Below are 6,000 nucleotides of genomic sequence, written 5' to 3'. Positions count from 1 at the left end.
ACAAACTGGTTTAAATGGAGCATGAACAGTTTCTGATGCAGTCAGAAAAAAGTCCAGATAGAAACGTTTTCACATCGGGCAACGCAAGGATCCGGCAATTTCTGCCTCCTGGAAAACTTTAAATTAGAGCAAAGTATTGGCTGAAGACTGCAGCCTGTCAGTGATGAGAATCCTCAAACATCACCAGGAGCAAGAATCAGCAACGGAGGATGAACGGTTGGCAGCTGTCCCTGCAGTAAAGCATGGTGGACGTTTGCTTCCTTCAGTCAGACCAAATCACCATGATGTTTTCTAAGAAAATTGAAAAGCATGGGGTCCTGTAGTTTCAGGGTTGGAGTGTGTGTGTGTGTGTGTGTGTGTGTGGCCTTAACAAAGTGAAACACACCTGTGGTCTTCACACCAATCAGTCAGTTTAACTCCAGTTTGCAGAGAAAACATACAACTGTCTCTCTGTGATCAAACTGTCTTCTGTATTTGTATCAAACATATTATTGTTGCCAGTAAAGCATAAAGTAATTAGAAATATAGATAAAGCAGGTTTTAATGGTCACATTTATGTGGAATAAATTAAAAATCCGACAGCTTCATGACTAAACTTTGATAAATTTTCACACTGTGCCGCTGCCTAACGAAGGTTAACATCATCTTCATCCTGTCTCGTCTCTGAGCTCTTCCCACCCAGTAAAAGTCACTTAGATGTTGATTCTTGACTCACCTCTTGCTCTAGCTGTGTATCCATTAAATTTTTTTGCAAAATAAAAGTGATATTTGTAGGTTTTGACAAACAATTGCAATTTCCTGGTGTTTCCATTGAACAGTGTTTAGCGTATTAGCATTAGCTTCAAGTCTCGTAAAATCTCGTTCTTCTCTTGAGATTTTACAAGAATTGCGGCTTATGCAAGGTAGCCACGTAGCGTTATTTTGGGGTTTTCTATATGCTACGGAGAATTTGCAATGGCTTTTAGAAGCTAGTCTCCCTCTGAAATTCTGAAATTTGCTGTTTGTTACAGCAATCAAGTTGCTGGTCTGGACCTCGACTTGAGCCTCTCTGAGTTAACACAAAGAAAGAAAAACAGCTTTAAATCTGAACCTTATTAAAGTAAAAACTGTGTAAAATGTAAACACTTTGAGGTTGTATTTTATATATTATATTTTATAGCTGATGTCTGACAGTCTGCTGGGTTAACAGGGAAAAGGGATTGTGTGTGGATGTGCTCATGTGGGCTTTAAAACACAACTCAATCAGGAAATAATGTCTCATTTCTCTGAATTACGGTTTCATTCTGTGACGCAAGTCGACACATCTGCCAAGAGTAGGAGGGGCCATTCTGCAGGCCGTCAAAGAAAGTTTCAACTTTGCATCCAGTGTTACACCCTCCATGCTAAGAAAGCATGTGCCAGCTTAGTGCGGCTCTATTTAAAACCTGGATGATACCTCCACGCGTTGGGATTCTCATACAGAGATCCATTAAACATGGGCCGAGAGTTGAGGCGGGAAATCAAGAAGAATCTAAAATATGATGGTGTGAGGTAGGGCTGCACGATTCTGGATAAAATGAGAATCACAATTTTTTTGCTTAGACTTGAGATCACAATTCTCTCAATTTTTTTCCAATATAAATATTTATTGCACATCTTACCGGCACATCAACTTTGCAACAGCTGACACTGAACATAAAAACAATAAATGTCTCTCTTGTCTTCTCTTACACACAAACAACCTTTGAATAATTTTAATAGTTACATTTTTTAACAATATTTTTTCTGTGCATAAGGTGATGAGAGGTAGGTATGTTTTTTAAAATATAAACAGGAGGGTTGGAAATGAAGCTAGAAATTTCACACAGCAGTCTTTTGGCTAAATTTGATATTCTGACATTTAACAATGGCGGACAAAAGTGATTCATGCAATGTGGGTCTAAAGGTATTCAAAATCTACCTTTTTAAAGGCATAACCTATTTCAATGGCAAAATAAAACAAAACAACAGAAAAGAGTTTATTCATAGTAGTAAACATATTTAGGGTGGTTTTGACTCACCTTTTGTTTCTCCCACATTATTCCTCTCTCCTACAACTTCCATTACATTACACGCTTTTGGCCAATTATGCAAATTAGGCGATGATGTCATTCAGCGACTTCTAGCGACTTTTAGAGCAGCCAGTAGCTACTTTCTTTAGTCTGGACCAGCAAAGTGACCCAAAAGAGACACTTTGGCAGAGTTACTTCGTTTTGTTGCTGTTTGCTTTTTTGTTTTTTTGTTTTTTCTTATTTTGGTTTGTTTTTAGTCAAAGTAAAACATGAACATATGTTGGCATAACTTAATTTTTTAAACTACTTCCTGGACAGACAGTTTAAACTGGACATTAACAATCTAAATGGACCAAACAGAGACAACAGATATTATGTTAGTTTACATCCCACTCTGTAAGCCAGGGTGGGATCAGCAGTGGATTTGCACATGCACTATTCATTGTGACTGTTCACGCGGACTTGTGCAGTGTGGTGGAAAATACTCTGGTCTTGAGAAGTTGTAATACATCTAAGAGTCAACTGTCTTCTTACAATGAACATTTTATTATAAACTAATACAAGCACACGCTGGAGCTTGGAGAGAGAACTCTCTCTGCAGATGCTGAAGTAACACCCGATTATAAACCATGCTTAACTCCTCCTAGTTGCTGGGCAGACCACAGAAAACAATCATTCTCTCCTCCAAAGCTAAACTGAGCTCACTAAGCATCAATCACTCACTATATTACTTTATTACCTTTAACCTTTAGACAACTGGTCAACCAAGCAGTTGACAAAAACAGATGCCCTGCAGGAAACTCTTCCTGTCTCAGACTTTGTCTGCACATTCCAGACAAGGATCATATGACTTAAAGAAAGCTTTGTGCATTGACACAAAACACAGCAGGATCACAGCAAATCAATGCATATATGTCTAATACTTAATACAAACCAAAACCCATAATAATTTTTCCAACAGCAGGTGTCGTCTCTGCTCCTCTGACTGACTGGGAGTGCTTTATGACGAGACGGTCTCCCGCTACTCGTTCATGACCTGCTAAACTATATGTGCTTTCAAGTCAGTCGCTAAAACACCAGAAACGTCTCCAATAACTCCTGTAAAAGTTGCTAGATTTATCGCAAGTCGCTGTTAACAAAACAAAAAGTCGCCAAAAGGGTTTGGAAAGTCTCCAGATTTAGCGAGAAAGTCGCCAAGTTTTTTTCCAACCAGCTGGTATCTGCATCACATGGTAGGATCCTCCATTGTCATTTGTTGCGGGAGAAAGAGGGAGCGCTTGTTTTCATACAGGTGATGTCCCAATTCGAAATGCGGTACATTCGTGGTCTTTTTTCTTTTTTTTAATCGTCGTCATTTGAAAAAAAGATCATATATAAATATGAATTGAGATTACAATTATTTAACAATTAATTGTGCAGTTCTAGTTGAGGTTTCTGCTGTCTGGGCTAACGTGGTTGTTTATGAGGGATTTCTTTACTCACACAGCATCACAGACACTGTGGCTAACTGTAACTGTGGTGTAGGGCAGGCCTCTCCAAATGGCATCGCATGGGGCCCAGAACCATCTTCCATGTAGCCCACCCTACGGTTTTGTCAACACAAGAAATCCTACCGCAGCATAGGACATGAATGCAACACTGAGTGGCTGAGATGGACATAATGTAGGAATTACACACATTCAAATGAAAGACACATTCAAACACTTCATCTTTTCCAACACCTGTTGCAACAACAGTAGCCACCATGGATCAAAAAACCTCGACAATACTGATAAAAACAGGTCATCCCATAGTTCCTGGAGCATTCACCGGTTCTCCTCCTCTGGTGGAACTGTAATGTGGACATGATTTCAGTAGTTTTCATAGTCGCAGTAAAGCCACATTAAAATCCTTCGGGAAGGTTTTTTAAGCTGCATTAACAGTGACAAAAAGTTGGTGTTTACCGACACTTTTTAACCCCTTAACCGATGGCGGCCCTCCCCCGCAGGCCGTTTTAGGGGTTTTTTTTATATCACGATTGTACAATACCTTAGATGTTTCCTATTTCAATAAAACCACGCAAGACGCACCGGTAGGCTCTCCCCTTCTGATTGACCCCATTTTTGAACAACTGGATTGATCCAAGGTCGTTCCATAGCCAATAATACCCACTGCGTGTCAACCTAGGTGGACTGACCATCACATACGTTTCCGCTTCCAGACCTCGCCTATCAGCTCGGACACCAGTTCTGACACCACTTCCGTAAAGCCATTTAAATTACTGTCATAGCTTCTGTGTGTGGGATGTAAAATGGCTTCAGAAAGTCCGTGCATAAACATTTGCGACAACGTGCGTACTTGTGTGTGTCTGTGCGCAAAAGCAGAGGAAGCCTTTTTTGTCCGCTTTTTCTCTGTATGAACTTTTGCAAAACACACCACGGAGAGGGGGGGGCTTGTCTACTTTGTGCATCGGGATCGCAGGAGGGGGGGGGGGGGGCGCCCACGCTGTTTCCTTCGTTTACGTTCTTACTGTTGGCATATTTACAGTGTCTCTGTTCAGTCTGCTAAAGACGTAGGACCTGGTTTGTTAGAAAACTTGGGGTGTCGGCACTAAAACGTAAGACCCCGGACCGGGGGAACCATTCATGCAGGTTTTGTTCAGTCTGAGTGTGCGTAAAAGCAAAAACACAGTTTGGACTTTACGTTGGCTCTTTAGTTCCTGGTTTCCTGTTTCTTTTTGTCTTTTTTTTCTTTTTGTTCCTTGTCTATTGTCTCCCATTTTGCTTCCTCCTAAAGCTGGGGTAGGTAATATTGAGGAGCTAGCAAGATGTAAAAGTAGCACCCAGTCTTGGCTCGTCCCCCTCTGGTTTTGCTCTTTGCGTGATCCAAGGCATCTCCACTGAGTATGTTTTTACCGCCGTTTGTCTGTTTGTGTTCAAGATAACTCAAAAAGTTATGGATGGGTTTTAATTTAATTTTCAGGAGTTGTTGGAAATGTGAAAAGGAAGAACTGATTTCATTTTGGTGGTGATCCGGATCACTGTTTGGATCCAGGAACTTTTTAAAACCGAGCCGGGTCGGGAAATCCTTCCTACATTTTCTCAGCCATGTTTGCCTTCCGAGTTTCTTCTTCACTACTTTGTATTTTCATCCTAACACGCTGTTTATATGCAGGGTGTGGCTATCAGGTATGCGCTGCTGGAGAGGGAGGAGGGGAGCCGGGAGAAGAAGCTACGAAATATAAGAAATGAACAACTCCGTTTGGGTCCGAAAGTTTGGATTGGTCAGAGTTTTTACAAATTTACAGTAAACTGAGGGGTCTAACTATATTTCTTATTGTTCATTATTACAGAAAGAATAGACTACTATCAGGACGAGGAACCACTTCACCCAGAGTAAAAAAATGTCTGAGCAAGATTACCTCCCCCAGGTTCAACTATTTCGCTTGGTTTTGATTTTCTGATTTAGTTCACCTGTTCCTTGTTGTTCCCTCTGTGTATTCACACCCCTTATGTTCTCAGCACTGGTTCATTGTGTTCATTTGTTGGCACCTGAGTTTGTATTTGAGTTTTATAAAAACAACATTCCTGGAACTTACTCAGCATTCTGCCTCAATCTCTGCATTTGGCTCTACACCACCTCACCCCACTGTGACAAGACTAAATTAAACCATTTCTCTCTTTTTTTTTTTTTTCTTTTTTTTTTTTTACTTCATTTAGGAGTAAATCACTATTAAAATGGAATTTAATTCTATTTTTGGTTTTGCTAACACTATTGGTGCACCAGACAGGACCCTCTTAAGATTTGTTCCCTCCCTACAACATCACACCATTAACATCCAGGTCACCTGAGAACTCCAGATTAGGAGATCATTGCTTTACAAACAGCAGATTTAGTGTTATGGTGGAAGAAATTAAACTTTAATGGAAACTTATTGGTTAATTGTTACAGGTGAAAATTAATTCTATCTGCAGGATGCGTGTGTAAATAC

The sequence above is a fragment of the Telmatherina bonti genome (genome assembly GCF_933228915.1).
Source record: "Telmatherina bonti genome assembly, chromosome: 14".
Lineage (NCBI taxonomy): Eukaryota > Metazoa > Chordata > Actinopteri > Atheriniformes > Telmatherinidae > Telmatherina > Telmatherina bonti.
This window is presented reverse-complemented; position numbering follows the sequence as displayed.